Here is a 27,730-nt window from a genome sequence, read left to right as displayed (position 1 = left end):
ACACACATACACACATACACTGATGCTGCAGTGTGCCCATAAACAATAATGGCCACTGCCATTTCTGCCAGTGACACTAGAGGTCACTGACAAAGGGCCGGTATTTGATGACTTCAGATTGAGACCAGGCTGTACGAACCTTTCTTTTAATTTCTGACGGTCCTTGAATACAAAATGTGTGACAAACACTTCCATCAGAAAAAAACACCATAACTTCATCTGATGTTAAAACAGTGATATTTCAGTGAAATCACTTTAGTCTACATCTTGTTTAAATTGCTCCAAAAATAAAGTGTTTGTAGGACGAGAGTGAAAAACTTTTGACTTTCAAACATCAAACATCATCATCTGAAAGATACACAACAGTCCCTGAGCACAGTCACTGTAACGCCTCTGTAAAGGGACAGTCCGCCTGTCTGTCTGTCTGTCTGTCTGTCTGTCTCTGTGTCTGTTCGCGGCTTTAACGCAGCGCGAAGATTCAAATATCTAAAAATAAAACTGAGTCTGTGGATCAGAGAAACACTGGAATAAAATATGTGACACACTTTTTAGTCCGTGTGTGTGTGTGTGTGTGTGTGTGTGTGTGTGTCCTGCTAAAGTAGATTACAGAGGCGAGCTGTTCCACGAGGTGATCATGAGTTCAGAGCTGCACACACACGTTATCACATTATTAAACACCATCATATCAATTGAAATCAGACTTTAACAGGAACCGTGAAGCTGAGATCCGGATGTTGAAAAAAGTCTCAGTTTTTCACTCGTCGTACAAACACTTTATTTTTGGACAAATTTTAAATGAGATGTAGAATAAAGTGACGTTGATGAAATGTCAGTTTTAATGTCACAAGTGGTTATGAGGTGTTTTTTTTCCAGATGGAAGCATTCATCATACATGATGTGTTCAAGGACCGTCAGGAATTTGAAAATCCAATAATAATTTACATTTTTACAATGTGTGGCTGTGAGACATTGTGTCATTGTTGCCAAAATGACCAAAATTAAATTGTCAATATTTGGAAAACACGCTTTCTTTAAAAGTTGGCAGTGAAATAAACCAAAATACCTTTATATCTGTAAGCCCCCGCCTCAGCCACAATAAAAAACAGAAGCCCCTCCCCAGTGCTTAAAAAATTATTTGACATGTCTCCTCCCTTTTGCACCCCCCCCCCCCCATCATAAATAACAACCCGTCCCTTTATGTTATATCATGTTTATGTTATGAATGAGTGTGTGTGTGTGTGTGTGTGTGTGTGTGTGTGTGTGTCAGTAACCATCACATGGTCCTGAACATCGATCTGGCTCCGACCATTCTGGACATCGCCGGCCTCGACACTCCGCCAGACATGGACGGGAAGTCGATCCTGTCTCTGCTGGACACCGACAAACCTGCCAACAGGTACACACACACACACACACACACACACACACACACACACACACACACACACACACACACACATACGGACATACATTCTCAGTGCTTTTATTTGAGTGCTGATCAAAGTAAATCAGAAGGTTCCTGTTTCAGCACATGTGAGAAAAAGACTGATTGAAGGCAGCTTCATGTGGCATCACTGCAGTGACAGATAGAGGTCAGAGGTCAGAGCAGAGAGTCACTGAAGCAAACACCTGAGTGCTCGTCCATCACACACAGTGATCAGACACCACCTGCCGTCTGCTTCACCTGAAGAGATTTAGATTTTCATTAATATCAGTAATGATCAAAGTATCAACGAAGGAAAACATAAAGGTCAGGAGGTCGACGCAAACACATAGACACAAACACACCGACACAAACACACCGACACAAACACAAACAGAGGATGTGACTAACCCATGTCTAACACGAATTCTATATTTCTCTTATGAAAACAGAATATTTGTGTCCTGCCGCCACAAAAACTCACTGCAGCACCAGCTGTGGATTAATCCACCAATGAAAATAACCCCCCCCCCCCAAAAAAAAGTTTTTGCAGCTTGTGGCCACAGCACCCTTCAGCTTCATGTCCGACTCTAAACTTCCCGCAGGATGTTGCATCACAGCCTGATGGTGTTTCCAGGAAGACGATGATGAGGTCAGAGATGAAGACCTTCACTTCCTGTGACATCTGAACAAACTTTCTGATTCTGTGGAGTCAGAACACAGATCCCACCATGTTCCAACTTCTCTTTATTCCTCTTTAAAACACGTCCTGATCTCTCTGAGCTTTAACTGTGTTGATTTAAAACAGGAGCTGTGAGCTGCCAGGTGTCTTTAGACCCAAATATACTTTTACTCATCACACACTCGGCTGTGTGGTGCTCTGAAGTCTGAGTCAGTGCGTCCCCTGAACCCCGGCTGTTTGAATCTGCTCTATACGTTCTCATGAGCACAGCATCTGTTCCCTTTTTCATCCTGGTCCTGTGTGAAGTACAGAGGAGTCCATCCCGGTGGGGACAGAGACAGAGACAGACACAGAGACAGCAGCTGAGAGGCTGATAGCTCTGAGCCAGAGTTGATTTTAAATACAAAACCCAAAACCAGTGAAGTTGTACGTTGTGTAAACTGTAAATAAAAACAGAATACAATGATTTGCAAATCCTTTTCAACCTATATTCAATTGAATACACTGCAAAGACAAGTTACTTAATGTTCGAACAGGTAAACTTTGTAATTTTTTGCAAATATTAGCTCATTTGGAATTTGATGCCTGCAACATGTTTCAAAAACGCTGGCACAAGTGGCAAAAAAGACTGAGAAAGTTGAGGAATGCTCATCAAACACTTATTGGTGAACGGGCTAATTGGGAACAGGTGGGTGCCATGATTGGGTATAAAAGCAGCTTCCCTGAAATGCTCAGTCATTCACAAACAAGGATGGGGCGAGGGTCACCACTTAGTGAACAAATGCGTGAGCTGATTGTCGAACAGTTTAAGAACAACATTCCTCAACGAGCTATTGCAAGAAATTTAGGGATTTCATCATCTACGGTCCGTAATATCGTCAAAAGGTTCAGAGAATCTGGAGAAATCACTGCACGTAGACAAGGCCAACATTGAATGCCCGTGACCGTCGTTCCCTCCGGCGGTCCTGCATCCAAAACCGACATCAGGGGGTCAGGGACATCACCACATGGGCTCAGGAACACGTCAGAACACCCCGGTCAGGAACTACAGTTCGTCGCGACATCTGCAAGTGCAAGTTAAAACTCTACAATGCAAAGCCATTTATCAACAGCACCCAGAAACGCCGCCGGCTTCGCTGGGCCCGAGTTCATCTAAGATGGACTGATGCAAAGTGGAAAAGTGTTCTGTGGTCTGACGAGTCCACATTTCAAATTGTTTTTGGAAATTGTGGACGTCGTGTCCTCTGGACCAAAGAGGAAAAGAACCATCCAGACTGTTATAGGCGCAAAGTTCAAAAGCCAGCATTTGTGATGGTATGGGGGTGTATTAGTGCCCAAGGCATGGGCAACTTACACATATGTGAAGGCACCATTAATGCTGAAAGGTACATACAGGTTTTGGAGCAACATATGTTGCCATCCAAGCAACGTCTTTTTCATGGACGCCCCTGCTTATTTCAGCAAGACAATGCCAAGCCACATTCTGCACGTGTTACAACAGCATGGCTCCATAGTAAAAGAGTGCGGGTACTAGACTGGCCTGCCTGTAGTCCAGACCTGTCTCCCATTGAAAATGTGTGGCGCATTATGAAGTGTAACATACGACAACGGAGACCCCGGACTGTTGAACAACTTAAGCTGTACATCAAGCAAGAATGGGAAAGAGTTCCACCTGAAAAGCTTCAAAAATTGGTCTCCTCAGTTCCCAAACGTTTACTGAGTGTCGTTAAAAGGAAAGGCGATGTAACACAGTGGTAAAAAGGCCACTGTGCCAACTTTTTTGCAATGTGTTGCTGCCTTTAAATTCTAAGTTAATGATTATTTGCAAAAAAAGAAAATAAAGTTTCTCAGTTTGAACATTAAACATCTTGTCTTTGCAGTGTATTCAATTGAATATAAGTTGAAAAGGATTTGCAAATCATTGTATTCTGTTTTCATCTATGATTTACATAACGTCCAACTTCACTGGTTTTGGGTTTTGTAAGAAGCAGGAACTATAAAGGAGTGAGGATCTGATCTGGACCGCAGAGTTCAGGACAGTCTGTCAAACCAGGACACAAGTTCACGTGTGTCCAACATGATGCGTCTTTAAACTGTCTCTGAAGGAACTCTCACAAACTGTTTCTATCTCATAGAAGAACACTGATGTTCAGACTGTTGGTCGGTGTCACAGAGTTTTCTCTCTCTGCTGTGTGACGGCTCTGAAATGTGTTAAAGATTCACATCAGCCTTTGACCCGAAGTCCAATAGCATTAAATGTGTAAGAGAAGAAGAAGCCGGTAACAACATGGAGAAATCTACATCCAGAGCCGTGACTTTTTGGACGGACCAAATGTACAGAGCTGTAAAGTTGTCCACCATGGTAGCAGTTAGCTGCTAGCTAACCGTAGCTAACTTGTTTGTCCATTGTTTGGTCTGTGACGTAATAGGTCAACAGGAAAAAGGTCCAATACTAACAAGATGAAAGGGGCATATCTCCACCTATCGTGAGTCGCACATACTTGGCTCAATAAATGGATTCCCCTCCCGTGCTTGTATACTGGGACAAGGACAGTAGGCCAGTTAGATGTCCTCGTCCGGTTGGGACTGGAGCTCCACTTCACTGAGTGGGTCAAACTACAGTCAGGAACTTTCTGTTGTAAGAACACCTGCACAAAACTGTCATAAACCCTCTGTTCTGATGGAACATTTCCAGCAGTGCTGAAATACGTTAAACTTTAAACACTGTGCTAACGGAGCTGTAAAGACACCAACAAACACACAGGTACACTTTAACAGCAGCTGCTGCAGCAGTGTTTCACTCTGAAGGATCCTCCGTCTTGTCTGCAGCTCACAGTTCGCTCAGGTCTGAATAATGCTGCCTGGCTCAGAAACACTGAGCTGAAGACCAGACACTGTAGAGAGGAAACAACTGAAACAAACTGAGGCTCAGGTTCTTACTTTCGACCACCTCAGTGGTGTTAAAGACGGAGTGCGAGGTGTCACAACGTCACTTTTCACACCTATATTCATCTCTCCCAGTGTGAGGACTGAACTGGTGACCACTGCAGTTTACTTCAGGTGTCCATGATCGACACTGAGGTGCCAGGAAACCAACCTGAGAGCAGATGACAGTCTTTGAAACAGACTCAGAGCTCTGTCTGGGGAGAAGCTGCATCACGTTATATTTCAAATAAGTATATTTTCAGTTTTGGGACGACTTGATAAAATATGTGAACCTGTGTTTGATAGACAAAGTCTCCATGACTCCACCTGGAGCTGAAATCAGCAGAGAAACAAACACAAATCGTCACTACAGGGTCCAGAGGAGGAGATTTTACTCTTCTGTTGCAGAGACGTGTTTTTAGTCAGTCTGGTCTGTCAGAGGTTCATGTTCACTCAACACTCACAGATCTGTCAGTGATCATTAACACAGGCCCATGGAAACACTGACCTCTGCTGCTGCTTCTCATTAAATGTCCTGATCCCATATACACAGTCACCGGCCACTTTATTAAGTGCACCTGTTCAAACAGATAATCAGCCAATCACATGGCTGCGTTCAAACGGAGCATCAGAATGATGAAGAAAGGTGACTGAAGTGACTTTGAACGTGGCATGGTTGTTGGTGCCAGACGGGCTGGTCTGAGTATTTACTGGGATTTTCAGCACAACCATCTCTAGGGTTTACAGAGGATGGTCCCAAAAAGAGAAAATATCCAGTGAGCCAAAATGCCTTGTTGATGCCAGAGGTCAGAGGAGAATGGCCAGACTGGTTCAAGATGATAGAAAGGCAACAGGAAGTCAAATAAGCACTGGTTCCAATCAAGGTGTGCAGAAGAGCATCTCTGAAGCAACAACACCTTGTCCAACCTTGAAGCAGATGGGCTACAGCAGCAGAAGACCACACCAGGTGCCACTCCTGTCAGCTAACAACAGGAAACTGAGGCTACAATTCACACGGGTTTTCTCACCAAAACTGGACAATAGAAGATTGGAAAAACCACATTCAGATGGAAGCATGGATCCATCCTGCCTTGTATCAACGCTTCAGGCTGCTGCTGCTGCTGCTGGTGGTGTAATGGTGTGGGGGAGATTTTCTTAGTACCAACTGAGCATGGTTTAAACACCACAGCCTACCTGAGTATTGTTGCTGAGCGTGTCCATCCCTTTATGACCACAGTGTACCCATCTTCTGATGGCTACTTCCAGCAGGATAACGCACCATGTCACAAAGCTCACATCATCTCAAACATGACAATGAGTTCACTGTACTCCAATGGCCTCCACAGTCACCAGATCTCAGTCCAATAGAGCACCTTTGGGATGTGCTGGAACGGGAGATTCTCATCATGGATCAACTGTGTGATGTCATCATGTCAATATGGACCAACATCTCTGAGGAATGTTTTCAGCACCTTGTTGAGTCTATGACACCAAGAATTATAAAGGGGGTCCAACCTGGTACCTGCAAGGTGTACCTAATAAAGTGGACACTGAGTGTGAGTCACAACTGCCATCAGAGATTTTTAAACTGTATGTCCTGTTTTTGTGCTGTGTTGTATTTTGGGTAGTGTAGTGTAACGTCCTGTTGACGGACCAGAGATGAAAAACAGCCTCCTGACTAATTCTGGCCTTTTTATACTAACCTGTGTAATTATTAAATTGTTGTGTCACTTCTAAAGAAATTAAACTTTGATGTGTGTGTGTGTGTGTGTGTGTGTGTGTGTGTGTGTGTGTGTGTGTGTGTGTGGGTGTGTGTGTGTATTTTTTCAATCTTTCAGTGTTTCCTGAACTGGAAAAAGTCCTGTAGTTGTTTCCACTCTGGTTCTTCTTTTAACTGCGGCAGGAAAAATCCAAATATTATTCCTGAAAGTCAAAGTTACAAACATCCCAGAATAGAAAGCAGATGGAGGCAGAGTGTGTTATGAATATAATATCATTTTACATGTGGTGCTGAGAGGAGCTGAAACCACAGCCTGAATTTTTTATCCAACTCTGGTTGAACAGTGATTTTACATCAGCATTCAGCAGCTCTGAGCCTGAGTCACCAAACAACAACTTCCTGTCGAGTTTCAGGAGTTAAAGCATTAAAAAGGTAGAAATAAAAAGAGGAGGGATGAAGGTGGAGGTGATGACTCTCTTATTAATAATGAATTCATGAGAATGAATGATGATCACATTTCCTCTGCTGTTTTCAGGTTCCAGCTGAACAGGAAGCCGAAGGTGTGGAGAGACTCCTTCCTGGTGGAGAGAGGGTAAACACATGACATCACTATGACACAGTTTATTTACACCTGAATTTACCTGTTAACAGAGCGTTATGACATCACAGCAGATCTGATTTTATTACACGCCGTGTTAACAGGAAGCTCCTGCACCAGCGTGTGGAGGGAAAGGAAGTGTCGCAGGAGGAGAACTTCCTGCCCAAACACCAACGAGTAAAAGACCTGTGTCAGAGAGCCGAGTACCAGACGCCCTGTCAACAGACCGGACAGGTACAGAAACACCTGGAGTCTCAGACCACAGTTATCTGTCCTACTCCTGAAACACATACTGTACTCTCATCACTTTACTCCCATCACAGTGTTTTACTCCCCATCAGTGTTTTACTCCCATCACAGTGTTTTACTCCCATCACAGTGTTTTACTCCCCATCACAGTGTTTTACTCCCATCACAGTGTTTTACTCCCATCACAGTGTTTTACTCCCCATCAGTGTTTTACTCCCATCACAGTGTTTTACTCCCCATCACAGTGTTTTACTCCCATCACAGTGTTTTACTTCCCATCAGTGTTTTACTCCCATCACAGTGTTTTACTCCCCATCAGTGTTTTACTCCCCATCACAGTGTTTTACTCCCCATCAGTGTTTTACTCCCCATCACAGTGTTTTACTCCCCATCACAGTGTTTCACTCCCATCACAGTGTTTCACTCCCCATCACAGTGTTTCACTCCCATCACAGTGTTTCACTCCCCATCACAGTGTTTTACTCCCATCACAGTGTTTCACTCCCCATCAGTGTTTTACTCCCCATCAGTGTTTTACTCCCATCACAGTGTTTTACTCCCATCACAGTGTTTTACTCCCATCACAGTGTTTTACTCCCCATCAGTGTTTTACTCCCCATCACAGTGTTTTACTCCCCATCAGTGTTTTACTCCCCATCACAGTGTTTTACTCCCCATCAGTGTTTTACTCCCCATCAGTGTTTCACTCCCCATCACAGTGTTTTACTCCCATCACAGTGTTTTACTCCCCATCAGTGTTTTACTCCCCATCACAGTGTTTTACTCCCATCACAGTGTTTTACTCCCCATCACAGTGTTTTACTCCCATCACAGTGTTTTACTCCCCATCAGTGTTTTACTCCCCATCACAGTGTTTTACTCCCATCACAGTGTTTTACTCCCCATCACAGTGTTTTACTCCCATCACAGTGCTTTACTCCCATCACAGTGTTTTACTCCCCATCAGTGTTTTACTCCCATCACAGTGTTTTACTCCCATCACAGTGTTGTACTCCCATCACAGTGTTTCACTCCCATCACAGTGTTTTACTCTGTATCACAGTGTTTTACTCCCCATCACAGTGTTTTACTCCCTATCACAGTGTTTTACTCCCATCACAGTGTTTTACTCCCTATCACAGTGTTTTACTCCCATCACAGTGTTTTACTCCCCATCACAGTGTTTTACTCCGTATCACAGTGTTTTACTCCCCATCACAGTGTTTTACTCCCATCACAGTGTTTTACTCCCATCACAGTGTTTTACTCCCCATCACAGTGTTTTACTCCCATCACAGTGTTTTACTCCCCATCACAGTGTTTTACTCCCATCACAGTGTTTTACTCCCATCACAGTGTTTTACTCCCCATCACAGTGTTTCCTTCTAATCCCAATCACATTACTTTACTTCTGATCCTGCTCCTTTACTCCCAGTCTTATTACTTTGCTCCCAATCCAGGTGCTTTACTTCTGATCCTAAACCTTACAATCCCATTACTTTATTCCTGATCTTATTAATTTACTCCTTGTCCTAATCCTTCTTCACTTCTGATCTTCTTAGTTTACTCCCATCCTCATTGTATTCTTCTCAGTTCTGTCACTTTACTACAGATTGTGTTACTGTACATCTGGTCCCTTGACTTTATTCACCCCTTTCTTCACTCATGTTGCTCCTGATCCTGATCCTTTCCTCCTCTGCTACACCTGCTGACCCTATCATTCAGTCGTGTTACTTTGGGTCACTTTATGTCTGATCCAGCTGATCTGATCGAACTCCGATAATTATTGATACTTCAGATTAAATTCCTGCTCTCTGTTCAGATGTTAAACATGAGCACATTTTCCTTCCCAGAATGATCTAGAGCTTTTGTGGAATCAGACCAGTCCTGAGAACAGAATAAGTGCAGATGAAACAGTGATGGTTCCTGTTACTATAACAAAAAGAGATAGTTGAAAGAAAGCAGAGTAGAACAGAGAGAGATTCTGTCTCAGAGATGAAAACCAGATGTCGTCTCTACAAAGCTGACAGATACAATAACGGCAGTAATGACTTGCAGCAACACAACACAAAGGACCCAAAGCTGCCGGAATCAAAGAGACGACGTGAAGAGAATCAAGATGGAAACTTTTAGAGAGCCATGTCGCTGTGTGTGTTTGTGCGTGTGTTCACGCTTGTTTGAAGTTAATTACACTTGTCGAAAAATCCCTTTAGCCAGTTGATTAGTCTCTTAGCAACAGTGTCTGCCGGCTGCTGGATGGCTCCGATAAACAGCCTGAGAAGACTCACAGTGTGTGTGTGATTAACAACTCAGGCATTTGTCACTCTGTAATAACGAAGTGCGAACGTAGGAACGTGTTCAGCTCCTGATAATCAACTGCTGCACAGTCACAACACAAACTGATGCTCAGAGCAGAGTCCGACCTGCTGGTCATCTGCAGGTGTCAGTCATGGTGGAGGGCTGATGCTCCTCTCTTTACAGGCTGCGTTCAGTTCATCCCACAGGTGCTCAAGAACGAGACACTTCAAGTCATGAATTAATCCAACTTTGTTAAGTTTAACTGAACTTTGACATCAGGAGGTTCTCTGATGTTCAGCCAGGTGAAGAGAGGTGAGCAGGATCCACCTGTCTGCAGGACATATTGATTGTTTCTATCCTTGTTTGTCTTAATAAGTCTTAATAACAGGTTGGATAATAGTAGGGCTGAGAATCACCAGAGGACCCATGATATGATATTATTGTGATAAAATATATCACAATTTATGACCTTTTTACCCCAAAGGAAAACTGAGTCAGCCTCAGTTTGACCTCCTCAGATCATAGACGTCAGAACTAGGGGTGCTCCCATGCGCACCCCCTCCCATCCGCACCCCCACACCCCAGCCTCCCTACCCACTGCATTACACTTTAAAAAAATAAAGAATCTGAATTTAAACTCAATTTGTCTGACTTACATTTATCTCTTTCATATCATTAAGGCATAGATCTATGCTTTTGATGTGATATGCAACCTGCCTGACTACATACAGTAGCCTTGGCATCCAGGATGTTGTGTCCATCCTGCAAACCTTGCAGCCCCAAGTCCGCTCCATGCTGTCGGAGATGGAGAAGCTCATTAAGCTGTCTGGCCCTGCCCATATCTGTTGCATCCGAGCGCTCTTTCTGAGGCCTGTGCAGGCTGAAAACCTGACTGCACAACACCATGACGCAGGAGAGACTAACACATTTGGCCATTATGAACACTCACAGTGACCTTATGGATGAAAGCGATGTCTCGACCCTCCTTAAAATCTTCATCAGTAGGTCAACTGAGAGAAGGTCCACTCTTGAAATGCATGAAAGCCCTGAGTCAGGAGCACAGACTTTTCTTTTTTTTCATTCAAGGTTACAAAAAATGCTGTTATGTTCCTTAAATGGCTTGATTTAGTTATCAAAGTTTCATTTTCTTAACAATAAAGATGCTGGGTTCATCCATTCTAGTTCTCTTATAACTGCATGTTATTATAAAATAACTTCAAATCAAATCCTTAATCATTGATAAGTGTGTGTGCTTCTCCCGCCCCTCCCAACAAAAATCCCGCTCCCTCTCAGAAAATAGTTCCGACGTCCATGCCTCAAATAAAGTTTTCAGTCTGTTCATCTTTAATCATTTGTATTGCAGCAGAGTGTGACACAGAGCAGACAGACTGAGCAATAGCGTCGTAACCCCTGCAGATCCTGACAGACTGAACTGTGGGCAGATTTAACGTCCTCTCAGAGGACAGATTAAGACCTGAGAAAAACACGTCACATGCAGGTATCCTGCTAACTGAATGACAACACCCATGTTAGAAGTGTCATCTGCTAGAGGAGGTCTGCAGTGGGGGTGGAGTCACATACCTGTGTTCACATGTTTTTAGCATGCAACAAAAGCCTTGGCTTCAGCAGCACTGTATGGATGCTAGGGATGGGTCACGATTTTCGAATTTCGAATAGTCATTTTATTTTTGAAAAATCAATTTTTTAATGCGGCTATTACTATTCGCCGTCTTATTTCCCCCTTTATTTGACATGCAATTCAGATTATTCGAAAAATTGTCGAATAGTTGCCACAGTTTTCGAATAGTGTTTTTGCTTGCGCTGCCCATCCCTAATGGACACAGATCTTTCACAGGACGTAGGTGATGGACTGTGTTGTTTTCTGATGGTAGCTGTGTTGAGCTCAGTGTGTCCAGTGTTGGGTGATTTTTAGCGTTAGCTTGGCCATCAGCGGCTAACGCTATCTCTGGATGGTGGCCTGTGAGGTCAGCCCTCATGTTCGTGTTTTATTCTTAAATGACACAGCTGTAAATCACATGTGTCATGTCCAAGTCCTCCGTCTATGGTAAAACATCCAAAATAAGTCCAGATGTTTGATTTAAACACTGGCACATTTCTTATTTCTCTCTCTGGTGCCTCCATCTTTGTTCTGATGAACTTCTGACTGAGACCTCTGCTGACCTCACCAGGAAACAAACCTCCAAATAAAACCAACTAATTCTATTATTCTAGGATCAAAAGTTGGATTAAAATGTGGATTTGCAAAAATGAATAATGTTTATAATGTGTCGATACAATATCATCACGCTAAATGTCACCATACTGTGCTGCATCCATTTTTCCCTCAAACCTCGATATCAGCTGCCACAGTTTATAGCCACATAGAATGACCACAGTGTTTTCTGTCCCGTCCACAGCGCACCAGTTAAACTCACTCACACTGCAGTTTAGTTTCTGTAAAAAGAATCAGGTCAGATTTATTATTATCTGATAAAAAATCAATCAAATGGAGCTCAGCGTCTGATCAGTCCTGAAGTCATCGTTTCATCAGTGGCTCATCCATCAGCTGACTGTTATACTGTTACACAGATCTGACGCTACATTTAATATGTGTGTATGTGTCTGTGTGTTTGTGTGTAGAAGTGGCAGTGTGTGGAGGACGCCACGGGTAAACTCCGCCTCTTCAAATGTAAAAACGAAGGGGGAGGGGCTAAGAACTTCCAGAGGGGCATGGCCAGTCGTCAGCGTCCACTCAGCATTAAGTCTCAGCTGTACCACCGCAACCCTGATGCCTGTGACTGCAGCCTGCGTGACATCCGACCTCTGAGCCCGCGGCCTTCCACGATGAGACCGTTCAACAAGAAACCTTTCTTCTCCAAAAAGAGTGAGTGCTGATGGTTCAGTCCAGCAGGGGGCAGCAGAGACTGTTAAATGCACCTGCTGCTAACTGTCATCACAGCAGCCATTTCTAGTTTCAGACCTACACAGTCATTTTCACAGCACAGAAAGTTTAGCTCTCTTTCCTCTGTCAAGTTCATCACTACAGGTCTTAGCTTGAATATTTGCTGCAGTGACATCACCGCGCTGACCGCTGCACTCTCAGCAGAAAACCGCTCACTGCTCCAATCTGCAGAGTCCTCCAAGTAAAAAGCATCAGGTGCAGACACACCTGGCTTTTAAAGGAAATGGAAGACAACACACACCCTTTGCCTCGTGCTCCTGACTCTGTGCCCAGATTATGCACCATGTAACTGGCAAAGGAGGAGGTGGACACGCCCCAAATGCACTTGTGCCATGAGATACAGAGCACTCCAGGAATGATGTTTTTCTGTAGTCCGACCCTGAGGTTAGCGTCGCCCTGGTTCCCTCATCAAACGGCCAACAGGATGTCTCTTTTAGATTTTGGATCATTGCAGCAAATAAACAAACGTTTGCTTTCAGGTAAAAAGTAAACAGCTAATGTTAGGCTGTAAGCAAACTACACCACGGTCACATGACTTAACGTCACCACCACAGCGAGGCTGTGATGTCGTGTTGGGCTTGATGGCGATATGTAGTCTCATCCTCTCAGAAACCGACAGTGGAGTATTTACTGACGGAGAGCGGATGGTGAAAGTCACCAGGGAACAGGAAGTGCTAACATACTAACATGCTAACTCATTAGGACTCTATAGATCATGTTGGTGAAGATTCGCTAAAGGTCACGCTGAAGTGTTTTGAGGTCGTTTCACCTCTGATCCAGGAAGCATCTTCAGTTCAGTTAAAACCAACCCAGAACTGACGAAGCTTCCTGGATCAGAGGTGAAACCACTTCAAGACACTCGAGCATGTCCAGTTAACTGCGATACAGCACTTAGGATCACTTTATAGACGATTTAAAAACGTTCCTGAGGCTGCAGCTAATCATTATTTTCTTTATCCAATAATCTGCCCATTATTTTCATAATTAACTGATTAATTGTTATGAAAATAAAAAGGTTCAGAATATCATGAAACTGTCCCACAGAGCTCATGGTGATGTTCCTGCGATGGTCTGTTTTATCTGACCAACGGTCCAAAAATCCAAAATCTGCTTATTATCATCTTATTATCATATGACAAATAAAAGAATCAAACTCTCACTTGATGAAACCATCAAGTGTTTTTGATTTTTGCTTGAAAATGACTTAAACTGTTATTTGACTGTCAAATTAGCCGCCAGTTAATTTTCTGTTGTTGATTAATCTAATCAGCAGCTCTGATAAACACCCAGACAGTGCCTGTCATCGTTACCATGGTAACCTCCCAGGAACACGTCACTGTGTTTACTTACTATTGAAGTTTGAGTTTAATATAGTATGAAATAAAAGTATGTAAATATAAAGTAATAAAATAAATTAGAATAGAAATAATATGTGCATTGTGCTACTGTGTTTAACATCAGTGCTTAACATATAAAACATTAAAATAAAATATATCGTCAGTGTGCTGAGGCTGTAAGTGTGAACATTTAACTACAATAGAAACAAACTCACAGAATTATATTTTATTCCAGTGTGTCTGAGTTTCTGTCTCCAGGAGGAAACACCTCTTGTTCCTCTGCAGTGTTTCAGTCAGCTCACCTGGTTTCCTGACGTGATGCTGACCTCTAGTGTCTGACGTCAGAACTGCACATCACCTTTTTATTCTCTCATGAGTCTCTCAGAGCCTGACGGACATCGTTCAGAAACATCTGTGTGTTGCTGATCCTTCTGTGTGTGTGTGTGTGTGTGTGTGTGTGTGTCACAGAGTTCAAAGCCCTGAAGAGTTACTCCAGGAACCGTTACAGCCGCTCCGTGTCCATGACCAACAGTTATCCCGGTAACCACAGCTTGGGGGGTGGAGCCAACTGGGCTCAGTCAATAACAGACGAGCCTGAGGATGAGTTCAGCGGGATGGGAGGAGTTCCCAATGTCGTGGCCCCGCCCAACTCCCACAAGGTCACACACAGGTGAGTGTGTGTATGTGTGTGTGTGTGTGTGTGTGTGTGTTCATCAGAGTTTCAAAAGGCTAATAGCATGTTAGCTGTGATTTTATAAAATATTCGTAGAAAAATGAATGAATGAATTTTGATGACAAAATGTATTTCCTGACAGTTTTATTTGAAGCTACACTTCTTTAAAGGAAATCCATCTAAAATTCTACATCATACAAACTGAACTCTGGAACTTCATCTTTATTTCTGTGTAATCAAAAACAGATTGTACAGGTTTTTTTGTAGGCACTCAGTATCAGTAATCATCGTATGAATCAGTCACAGATCTGTGAACTGAAGCTTCACTGTTGTATTTTATTTGGAGAACTACAGCTTCTGATGTTGGGTTCAGACTTCATGATATCAGCCTGATTTACAGCTCGACGCAGCGTCGTACAGTGTCGGCTCGGATTGTGAACGACAAACAGTGTTGTACATGATAACCCATGGTTTCATCTGGTGTAGTGTGTCATAGTAGACGACAACTGACACCACGTCTGGGACGCCCCACAGCGTCCTGACAGAAAGTCTAGCATGTTTGATTTTCTTTTTGTCTTCCACGACTTCTCCCATCACAGCCGTCACTTTGACCAATAGGAACATAGAGTGATCTGTTGCCATGGAAACTGTACAACAACAGCCCAGCCTTTTAGATATTTCCTGTAGGGACGTTAGCACACAGAGTAAAAAAAATCAAGCTAGCAAAGAATATTCTTTCTTCATAATGGAGGATATAAAGGAATCAAACCCACAGATAGTGTCTGGGCCTGTACTCAGCACAGCTGCAGAGGCTACCAGCTGCATCTCAGACACACCACACCATTTATCATTCTGGTTTTAGTTTAATCAAACGCAACACTTCCTGTTTCTGTTTCAAATTAAAAAGCCCCATTATCATTTCAGCAGCCAGAATCCCTACACTTTCTAAACAGGCCTTTATTGTGAAACATTTGCAGGAACTTCCTGCGGAGGATTCAGTGATTCAAATGTAGCTCCGCCCACCTGCTGGCACTTTTTCTGTTGTTACAGTAACAGGTCAACTGGAACATGAACAGACACAGTGACTGAAATAGTAATAATAATAAAAATAGGACAATAATAATTTGATGACATCACACATGTCGTGAAAGATGACCAGTGATGATTGGTCGTGCACCAACGTATAGTCTGTCATGTCTGTCGGTCAAGTCACGGCACAATTTTACAACTCCACCATCACCTGATGTGACACAGAGACTGGTGACAAATGTCATGGAGTCTGAACCAGACAGAAGTTTTAGAATGAGCCTAAAAGATGTGAATGGTTTTCACTGGATTTCTCCCAGTAAGGTTTCTACATCCTCCAAAATCCCAGACACAAATATGGAAGATTCAGCCTCAGTGTGTTCAGTTCAGATTTACAACCCTGGTGTTGGTTACCAGGAGTGACCCACTGATACGTTGTGGTCTCTACATAGTGTCTGCTCTGATTCATTATTGTGGATAACACAGTGTGTAAATTAATACATGCTTGAACTCAGTAAAAGAAACTATGATTTAACAGCTCACCACTGGTGGGCAACAAATGCAGCTTTGTTCCAAAGGTGGTGTCAGAAGATTTCTCTGTTTCAGGACATGTCAGACTCAGCTTTACACAAACGCACTTTAAGTGTCCTTAAACTCTTGGCTGCAGCCTTTAATATATGTAGTATAGTATGTTATGGAGAAGCTGTAACTTAACTCCAGTGTGTGGTCTGAAGGAAACGTTGTGTAACAGCTGATGAATCCTGACTATCTCCTGTAAATGAGAATCATCAGCACAGATTGACGGAGGCTGTGACACGTCCCTTCAGCAGCTGTGAATTATTAAGAAAAATAATCTTTGTTTCATAAACTAACACCTTCAGGGGAAAGTGTGAATTCTGCTCTGTCATTAAAACATAAATGTCAGCTCCTGTTACAGACTGCTGTTTATATAGTTTATGTGTTAATTATCACAGTTAATGATAATGTTATGCACCTGCAGATGTTCCATCCTGTCCAACGCCACAGTCAGGTGTGATACAGGAGTCTATCAGTCTCTGCAGGCCTGGAAGGATCACAAGCTGCACATCGACCACGAGGTAACACTCAACCAAGAGCTGGAGGAAGTACTCAGATACTTTACTGCAGTAATCTGGTACAGGTTACTTCAGTAGAATCAGTAACATGTTTTTAAAGTATTAAACATGTTAAAACTGTTGTAGTTGTTTGGGGTGGAGCTCATTTTAACTGTTAACTACTGATTGTTTTCATTATGGATTCATCTGCTGATTATTGTCTCTGTTGATCCATCGATCGATTGGTTGCTTTGTAAAAACAGTAGGAATACAGAGAGATGTTCCTCACAGTGAGCCCAAAGTGTTGTTTAGCCTCAACAGTATTACTGATACATTACAATTACTAACATTATTAATTTTACATTACAATTATTAATATTGTTTTGTGTATAAAAATCTTAATCTGTCAGATAAATGTAGAACAAGAGAAGTAAAAAAGTATGAAAACCAAAGACTCAGTAAAGTACAGGTGCCTCAGGTGTGTCCTCTGTACTCAGTTATATTCCATCACTAACCGTCTGTTTCACCTGTGACTGAACGTTTTCTCTGTGTGTCAGATTGAGACGCTGCAGACCAAGATAAAGAACCTGAGAGAGGTCAGAGGTCACCTGAAGAAGGCCCGCCCCCTCCAGTGTGACTGTAATAAATACCTGTAAGTCAGACATGAGGCACAAACACACCACAGTCAGATACCAACGAAGGAGCCAGGAGAATAATCCTGAGCTGCTGTGTGTGTGTGTGTGTGTGTGTGTGTGTGTGTGTGTGTGTGTGTGTGTGTGTGTGTGTGTGTGTGTTTTTCAGGTATAAATCCAAACTGAAGAACAAGCTGAGGTTCAGAGGAGGAGGACACCCGTTCAGGTCAGACTCAAAGACTATGAACAAGGAGCAGACAATGAATGCAGCTGATTGGCTGTGACAGAAGGTTCATTTACTCAAGTACAGTAGTGACGTACAAATTCCAAGTACTTTATTTGAGTATTTCCTTTTTATGCTTTTTCATACTTCTGCTCAGTCTAAGAGGGAACTCTTGTACTTGTTTTAACAAGCAGTAGATTTTCTGTATCTCCAGATGTGTTGATGTTGAATGTTTGTGACAAACTGAAGGATGAGAAACTGGAGACAAGTTCTCACAGAGTCGCAGAGTCACAGGTTGATTCAGTGGAGACATGAAAGCGTAGAAATACAAACAAACGCTCAATTGTTCACTAACCAAGACTAGAAGACCCAAAACAAAACCCTGAGGAACTCCAACAGGAAATCACATGTCAGAGGGTTTCATGTGCATTTGCTGATGGTGATGGTGTGTGTGTGTGTGTGTGTGTGTATGTGTGTGTGTGTGTGCAGGAAGGGCGGAGCTCGGGATAAGAAGGCGTGGCTTCTAAAGGAGCAGAAGAGGAGGAAGAAAATGAGGAAGATGATCAAGAGGATCAGAAACAACGACACATGTTCGATGCCCGGACTCACCTGCTTCACACACGACAACCAGCACTGGCACACTGCGCCATACTGGACATGTATGACACACACACACACTCACACACACACAAACACATTTGATATTTGTATTCAATATGCTGTTTTACCAGAGACACAGTGTGTGATATGTATATATAATGTGTGTTTGTGTGTGTGTGTGTGTGTGTGTTGCAGTGGGTCCATTCTGTGCCTGCACCAGCGCCAACAACAACACCTACTGGTGTCTGAGGACGATCAACGAGACCCACAACTTCCTGTTCTGTGAGTTCGCCACCGGCTTCCTGGAGTACTTTGACCTCAACACAGACCCATACCAGGTACACACACACACACACACACACACACACACTCAGGTGTATGATTTGAGGTTGAGCTCAAAGAAGAGATTAAAAACAAAATATCTGAATCACTTGGTAGATTCACTTACTGGCTTTTATTTACATCTCATGGTCGAAACCTCTGGACAAAAACTCGTAAGAGAACCTTGAGCGGAGACTGTTTGATCACAGATTATATTTCCACCGCAGGTTTGCTTTTTAAGAGAAGGGGTGATGCTCGATGAAGCGTCCATTATCACTTTCTAATGGCTGACGTGGAGGCCTGTACCATCTGGCGCAGAGGCCATTATCCTGCTCACACTTATACTGTCCATCCTACAGGGCGCGACAGTCTCCATCCTGTGGTGCTCACAGGACTGAAGGACTCATGTTACTCTCAGTGTTGGAAATGAACTGTAATCAGATTACAGACACTGATACTGTTATGTGGGCAGTGCATGAACTTAGAACAGTAAACAGACAGTTTCACCAGAACTAGGTGTCCATTATCTGTTTTTAACGGACTCCCTGCAGCCAATCAGAATCCAGTATAGACCCACACCATGGTATAAACCAACTTAACTTGTCATGTCTGCAGCAGAACTTGACGACACACTGAAGCTGTGAGAATCCTCTGAGACACAGACTGAGTAAATCTGACGGACCTGTTGGAGATCACCTGAAACATGTTGCCTGCTCAACATCTATGAATCTGTCCTGTGGTTCAGATGTCAGTCACAGCTCTGCACATTATTTCTCTGTCCCTAACCCCGTCCCCTCTGACCTCTGACCTCTGTGTGTCTTCAGCTGATAAACGCCGTCAGCTCTTTAGACCGCACCGTCCTCAACCAGCTCCACGTTCAGCTGATGGAGCTCCGAGGCTGCAGGGGACACAAGCAGTGTAACCCCCGCACACGCTCACTGGAGCAGGGTAGGACACGCACACACACACACACACACACACACACACACACACACACACACACACACACCTTATGCTCCTGCACGCTGCAGTGTGATGATGACTCCATGATATCAGACTGTGTCATCCAGCAGCAGTGAACAGACTCCTGTCAGTCTGAACCTGTTTCCTGTTTGTCCCACACGGTGGATCTACAGCATGAGTACATTTTAAAATGGATTCAAATCTTCCACTAGTGAAAACTGCTCAGGAAATCTTTTTTAATATTTAAAGGTCCAGTACAAAGTCTGGCCCAGGGGCCGATCATGGCTCACAGCCTGCAGCTTGTCTCTGTGTGAGGACATGTCTCCTGTGTCCTCTCAGACAGACGTCAGCTTCTGTTTTAAGTTGATCCAGGAACATCACCACTGTGTTGATGTCACATACCTGTCACTGACATGTCACATACCTGTCACATACCTGTCAATGACATGTCACATACCTGTCACATACCTGTCAATTACATGTCACATACCTGTCACATACCTGTCACTGACGTTTCACATACCTGTCACATACCTGTCAATGACATGTCACATACCTGTCACTGACGTTTCACATACCTGTCACATACCTGTCACTGACGTTTCAAATACCTGTCACTGACGTTTCACATACCTGTTACATCCCTGTCACTGACGTTTCACATACCTGTCACATCCCTGTCACTGACGTTTCACATAACTGTCACTGACGTTTCACATGCCTGTCACATCCCTGTCACTGACGTTTCACATAACTGTCACTGACGTTTCACATACCTGTCAATTACATGTCACATACCTGTCACTGACGTTTCACATACCTGTCACATACCTGTCAATGACATGTCACATACCTGTCACTGACGTTTCACATACCTGTCACATACCTGTCACTGACGTTTCAAATACCTGTCACTGACGTTTCACATACCTGTTACATCCCTGTCACTGACGTTTCACATACCTGTCACATCCCTGTCACTGACGTTTCACATAACTGTCACTGACGTTTCACATGCCTGTCACATCCCTGTCACTGACGTTTCACATCCCTGTCACTGACATGTCACATACCTGTCACTGATGTTTCACATCCCTGTCACTGACATGTCACATACCTGTCACATACCTGTCAATGACATGTCACATACCTGTCACATACCTGTCAATGACATGTCACATACCTGTCACATACCTGTCAATGACGTTTCACATACCTGTCACTGACGTTTCACATACCTGTCACATACCTGTCAATGACATGTCACATACCTGTCACATACCTGTCACTGACGTTTCAAATACCTGTCACTGACGTTTCAAATACCTGTCACTGATGTTTCACATACCTGTCACATACCTGTCAATGACATGTCACATACCTGTCACATACCTGTCACTGACGTTTCAAATACCTGTCAATGACGTTTCACATACCTGTCACTGACGTTTCACATACCTGTCACATACCTGTCAATGACATGTCACATACCTGTCACATACCTGTCACTGACGTTTCAAATACCTGTCACTGATGTTTCACATACCTGTTACATCCCTGTCACTGACGTTTCACATGCCTGTCACATCCCTGTCACTGACGTTTCACATCCCTGTCACTGACATGTCACATACCTGTCACTGATGTTTCACATCCCTGTCACTGACATGTCACATACCTGTCACTGATGTTTCACATACCTGTCACATCCCTGTCACTGACGTTTCACATCCCTGTCACTGACATGTCACATAACTGTCACTGACGTTTCACATCCCTGTCACTGACATGTCACATACCTGTCACTGATGTTTCACATACCTGTCACATCCCTGTCACTGACGTTTCACATCCCTGTCACTGACATGTCACATACCTGTCACTGACGTTTCACATACCTGTCACATACCTGTCACTGACGTTTCACATAACTGTCACTGACATGTCACATACCTGTCACATCCCTGTCACTGACGTTTCACATCCCTGTCACTGACATGTCACATACCTGTCACTGATGTTTCACATACCTGTCACATACCTGTCACTGACATTTCACATAACTGTCACTGACATGTCACATACCTGTCACTGACATGTCACTGACATGTCACATACCTGTCACTGACATGTCACATACCTGTCACTGATGTTTCACATACCTGTCACATACCTGTCACTGACGTTTCACATAACTGTCACTGACATGTCACATACCTGTCACATCCCTGTCACTGACGCGTTTCACATACCTGTCACATCCCTGTCACTGACATGTCACATACCTGTCACTGGCGTTTCACATGCCTGTCACATCCCTGTCACTGACGTTTCACATACCTGTCACTGACATGTCACATACCTGTCACTGACATTTCACATACCTGTCACATCCCTGTCACTGACATGTCACATCCCTGTCACTGACATGTCACATACCTGTCACTGACGTTTCACATACCTGTCACATCTCTGTCACTGACGTTTCACATAACTGTCACTGACGTTTCACATAACTGTCACTGACGTTTCACATGCCTGTCACATTCCTGTCACTGACGTTTCACATCCCTGTCACTGACATGTCACATACCTGTCACATCCCTGTCACTGACGTTTCACATCCCTGTCACTGACATTTCACATCCCTGTCACATACCTGTCACATCCCTGTCACTGACATGTCACATACCTGTCACTGACGTTTCACATACCTGTCACATACCTGTCACTGACATTTCACATACCTGTCACTGACATGTCACATACCTGTCACATCCCTGTCACTGACATGTCACATACCTGTCACTGACGTTTCACATACCTGTCACATACCTGTCACTGACATTTCACATACCTGTCACTGACATGTCACATACCTGTCACTGACGTTTCACATACCTGTCACATACCTGTCACATCCCTGTCACATACCTGTCACATCCCTGTCACTGACGTTTCACATCCCTGTCACTGACATGTCACATACCTGTCACTGACGTTTCACATACCTGTCACTGACATGTCACATACCTGTCACTGACGTTCACATCCCTGTCACTGACATGTCACATACCTGTCACTGACGTTTCACATACCTGTCACATACCAGTCAGTGACCTGTCTGCAGGTCCACACAGCTTGCTCATTGACACAGCCTCTATATCCCAGAATTCTTTGCACCCTGTCAGTCAGTGATGGTGCGTTCACGTGACAAGTAAAGTCAAATTACATGTCTCTGAGGTGGAGACACAGGTGGCCTCTGCTCACTAACCAATCAGAGTGTCTCTTCAGCAGGGGGGCGGGAACACGGCAGCTTCGATGACTACAGGTACACACACACACACACACACACACACACACACATACACACAGTGACAGTGTGTTCTCCTGCTCTGAATGCTGCATGACTTCCTGATGGAGCTGATGGCTGCTGGTGACGGAGCAGAGTGTGTGTCTGTACATGTGTGTGTGTGTGTGTGTGTGTAACACGTTGTGTGTTTGTTGCATCAGGGTGTTTGAGAGGAGGAAGTGGCCGCGAATCAAGAAACCTTCATCGTCTCGAACCCTGTGAGTCTTCCTCGCTGTAGATCAGCTGGCTGCGTTCTGCTTACTGCTGTAATACTAAACCTGTCTGTCCATCTGCCTGTCTGCCTGTCTGTCTGTCTGCCTGTCTGTCTGTCTGTCTGTCTGTCTGCCTGCCTGTCTGTCTGTCTGTCTGTCTGCCTGTCTGCCTGTCTGTCTGTCTGTCTGTCTGTCTGTCTGCCTGCCTGCCTGTCTGTCTGTCTGTCTGCCTGTCTGTCTGTCTGCCTGCCTGTCTGCCTGTCTGTCTGCCTGTCTGTCTGTCTGCCTGTCTGTCTGCCTGTCTGTCTGTCTGTCTGTCCGTCTGTCCGTCTGTCTGTCTGCCTGCCTGTCTGTCTGTCTAACTGCCGGCCTAACTGCCTGTCTGTCTGCGTCTGCGTCACTGCTCTGTCTATAGTGAATTCACCGTATCGTATTTCTGTCTGAACGTACAGTGTGAATTATTCTCCCCTATACAGTGGACTCAAAGTATCCCACAATGCATTGTGAAAAGTGGTGTATAACCAGCGGTCTCTAACCAATCACGATATCCCATCATACACTGCTCCAAAGGAATATATGGACTGTTGGGACGACCTGCTGTTCATGATGAACTGTCAGTGACATGTTAAAGGTTGTTTCCTGTGTGTCTGAGCTGTGTTATAAACTGTTTGCTTCATGTGTCGTCGTCAGTCAGAACTTAAAATCAATTGGCAAATGATTTCCTTTGGTGCTGAACAAACAGGAGAGGGCTAATCCCGCCAGCTAATGTTAGCGAGCTGGGTCGCTGCTCACTGTGATTTGTGCCATGATGGCGTCATGCAGTGTTTCCACACGGGAGGGTCGTGGGTTCATTCTGAACATGTGACTCACAAACATGTCAAGTTTGTAAAAACAAAACAAACAAACAAAAAAAATGAAAAACAACAAACAAACAAACAAACAACTTCATTTTGAAGTACAGTGAATTTCCGCACAGAGCTTTTATTTTGAAGTGCTGTTTCCTGCTGTAGGTTGAGTGACAGCTGCAGATCAATGATGTCATCTCTGACATGTTCAGGCTCTTCTTCTTTGGTTTGGTGGTGATCATGGGAAACACTGTTTACAATGCTAAACATGTTAGCATGCTGTTGTTAGCATCTGAGCCTCAACAAACCTGGGACCACAAAACACCTTAAGTTTTCTCCTAAGTATGACACTTAAGGCTTAATTTCTCCTTAGCTGGGGGACTTACACAGTTGCACAGAGGGTTTCCTTAATTAAAGAAAAACTCATTCACTGCGTTAACAGTTTCCATGGAGACTGATTGTTTGCTATCGTCTCACTGAGTCGTCTTAGTTAGAGAGTGAAGAAAAGAAGAGAAGAACCCAGAGTGGTCGGAGAAAGAAAAGATTAAACTTCTGGAGGAATACAGTCAGAGAAAGAACAAACTACAAAGTAAATCTGATCCTCAGGAAACAGAAAATGAATTCAGTCGAATCTAAAGTTTGAAATCAGAAGTGGTTCTCCTGGTCTCAGAGCGCTTTATTTATCACCATGAACTCGTCATGTTGCAGTTAAGACAGAGTCAGAGGGACCTTAAGGGTTTTTTTTAACCTTGCTTTGGTTGCTAAGGGCTTTTGTACAGCGGTCGAGGGATTCCTTAAGTTTCAGACCAAGACCAGGAGAAAACCTTGAATACTTCAGTGAACATTTTAAGGGAACCTTAAGGTGAAGATTTAAGGGTGTTTTGTGCAACTGATTTTATTTTGAGGAAACCTTAACTAGGACTTTAAGGAAAATCTTAAGGTGTTTTGTGCAACTGGCCCCAGATTCTTAGTGGAAACCTGAGGATGCTTCTGCTGCTGCATGTTGGCAGCTCACTGTCTGTCTGTCTGTCTGTCTTTCTGTCTGTAACTCATACACACACACACACACACACACACACACACACACTCACTGTGGTCTCTGTGTGTCGCTGCAGAGGTCCGATCTGGGACGGCTGGAAGGGCTGAGCCTCCTGATTGGTCGGAGCAGGCTCCTGACTCCACCCACAGCAGCCTGAAGGAGCAGGACGTGGTTGTCGATGCGGCAGCGGCACCAGTCGACAACCATGCCCCCCTCTGTCTCAACCGGTCAGCCAATCAGCTTCTGCCATCTCTGTGACATCACTTGGCCCCTCCCACCCCGCTGCTCAGGGAGATGCTGGAACGAAACACTGTTCATCAGCTGCTCCTCCTCCTCAGCTTCTATCTTCTCCCTGGAGGAGGAGGAGCAGCTTCGGGCAGAGGAGCCAGAGGAAGGAGGAAGGAGGCAAGGATGAGGACGGAGAGGAGGACGGTGGTGATGAAGAGGAGGATGAGGAGGAGGAGGAGAGCAGGGTGAATGAAGTCCACAGACGACTGTTAAACATCAGCAGGGTCATTTAAGAGTCAGATATTTCTCTGATACTCCTGGTTCAGTCTGTAATCTGATTACTTTGAGTCTGATTTCCTTTAAACAGGTGAAACAATCTGTCCGTTCAGTCCGACTGTTTCTGACGAAGATCATGTTTCAGCTTCAGCTGAGTGTCCATGATGTCGTATTTAAGATGACGAGTTCGAGCTCTTTATTCATGACAGTAATTTAGCTGGTTTACACATCTTGAAATGCATCTTGGGTGATCGGATCAAAACTGGACACGAGTGTTAAGGCCTCTGCACACTGAGTCCTTTTTTATCATCCAAAATTGTCGCACATCTAAAAATAAATATGACTTCACATTGTATTCATCATGTTTGCACACTGAGTCCCAATCTTTAGTCTTTCATTACATTTTGGAACAGGTTCAATTTCCTGTGTTTTTCTCCTCCGTCAGAATCGTTAGAGACATCTGACTGAATCAGTGAAGAGGAGGAGGATGTGGACCTTCATGCAGCTGTGGTGCCAAATGAAAAACAGGGAGGAAGTGATGTCAGTCAGAGAGGTGACTCCAGAGGAGAGAGGCAGAGGAGGAAATGTGTCTTCATTTTCTCTCGTGTGGCAATTTTTCATAACAAGTAGAACAAATAGTCCTGTTTGTGCATGTGTGTGTCTTTCGGACCTGTCCTGTGTGTTAATGACAACAAGAGTGAAAAAACTGAATTTCCCCTCAGGGGGATTAATAAAGTATATAAAATTAATAAATAAATAAAAATAAAACTCATCAGAATCAGTGTGAAAGGTTTCTGTGCATGATGATTATTTTCAGATGACGGATTAAAAAACGCATCCGAAAAAACAGACTCAGTGTGCAGAGGCCTTTAACGACCACCAAGGCACATCAGCCTCATCTCCACCAAACCCTTTCAGTGTGGAGCCAGCAGTAAGCCTTCAGACATGGTACCTAGACCCTGGGTGTGTTCAGACAGTCCTCTTAAATGTGGGCGGGGTTGTTGTCACTCACTGCTCCGTCCAGCACTCGCTGTATTTCCTCATCAGCGGTGACACAGATGGAAGTCTGCACCTGGTTTATCGTCCACAGAACGAGGCTGCACGCCCACATTTTCACAACAAAATAGAACAGGCTGCAGTGAGAGTCTCTCTCCATGGGATATTTCAAAATAGCAGCTTTGTGCATTTAGTCCTTCTCAGGCAAGCTCAGGGGTTTAGTGTTGCTGTAGCCCACAGGAAGTGAGGATTAGAATATATGACCTTCACATAATCCGCTCCAAATGAATCTATATTTTTAAAGTCATTACTAAAAGTGTGTGTCATATAAAAACTAAAGTGATGGTCAAAGTTGTCACAGTGAAATTTAAGGTGTGCTGATGGATTCACGTCATCAACTCATGCATTGAGTAACATTACAAGTTAACGTTCCACCTTGGTGAATGTGAATGAATTATTTTTTCTCAGCAGCAAAACTTCCTTTCATTTTATACTTTACTGATGTTTGTAAGAGCTGTGAGTGAGGACGTGTTGGACAGACACAGGTGTGAGCGCTGTTCTGTCTCTGCTGTTGGTTTGTGTTTAAATCACCAGAACCCATTTTAAACTGATTGAACAGAGTTCATAGTGAAAATCAGATCATCAGTAAACTGTTTTTGGCTCCACCCACTGAGGTTTAACTTTTCTGTCTCCAGAGCTCCGCCCCGTACAAACAGTGACAGAAAGCAACACTTCCTGTTTAGTTTCTTTCCTGCCACCTTCATCGTTAATTTAATGTTTTTAACAATTCAGTCTAAAAATCTGAAAATCTAAGGTTAGTTTTATCGTCAATTAAAATGAGTAAAACTCACATAGAACAAAACCTCAATTCTTCCTCCTCCTCTCCTCCTTGTCCTCCACCTGCTCCTCTTCCTCCTCTTCAGGTGACCTCCCAGCGGCCATATTTGTTTTACATGTTGATATTTAGTCTTTCTAACAGTCTGTAAAGACATTAAAGGACCAGTCCGCCATGTTCTTATTGTTACTAAACTCAGACTGAGACGTCAAACACTGTGACATCACTGCTGATGTAACTGT

General features: G+C 43.8%; 1 protein-coding gene and 1 pseudogene across 3 annotated transcripts in view; both read left to right on the top strand.

The window, feature by feature from the left end:
* The window catches only part of LOC125879525 (extracellular sulfatase Sulf-2-like), a 43,971-nt pseudogene extending 16,556 nt beyond the window's left edge, over positions 1-27,415 (top strand).
* Positions 1-27,730, top strand: part of LOC125878814 (TANK-binding kinase 1-binding protein 1-like) — a 276,535-nt gene that overhangs the window by 95,787 nt on the left and 153,018 nt on the right. The gene's annotated exons all lie outside the window — the stretch shown is intronic.

Source organism: Epinephelus fuscoguttatus, linkage group LG19 (assembly GCF_011397635.1).
Source record: "Epinephelus fuscoguttatus linkage group LG19, E.fuscoguttatus.final_Chr_v1".
Taxonomy (NCBI): domain Eukaryota; kingdom Metazoa; phylum Chordata; class Actinopteri; order Perciformes; family Serranidae; genus Epinephelus; species Epinephelus fuscoguttatus.
This window is presented reverse-complemented; position numbering and strand designations above follow the sequence as displayed.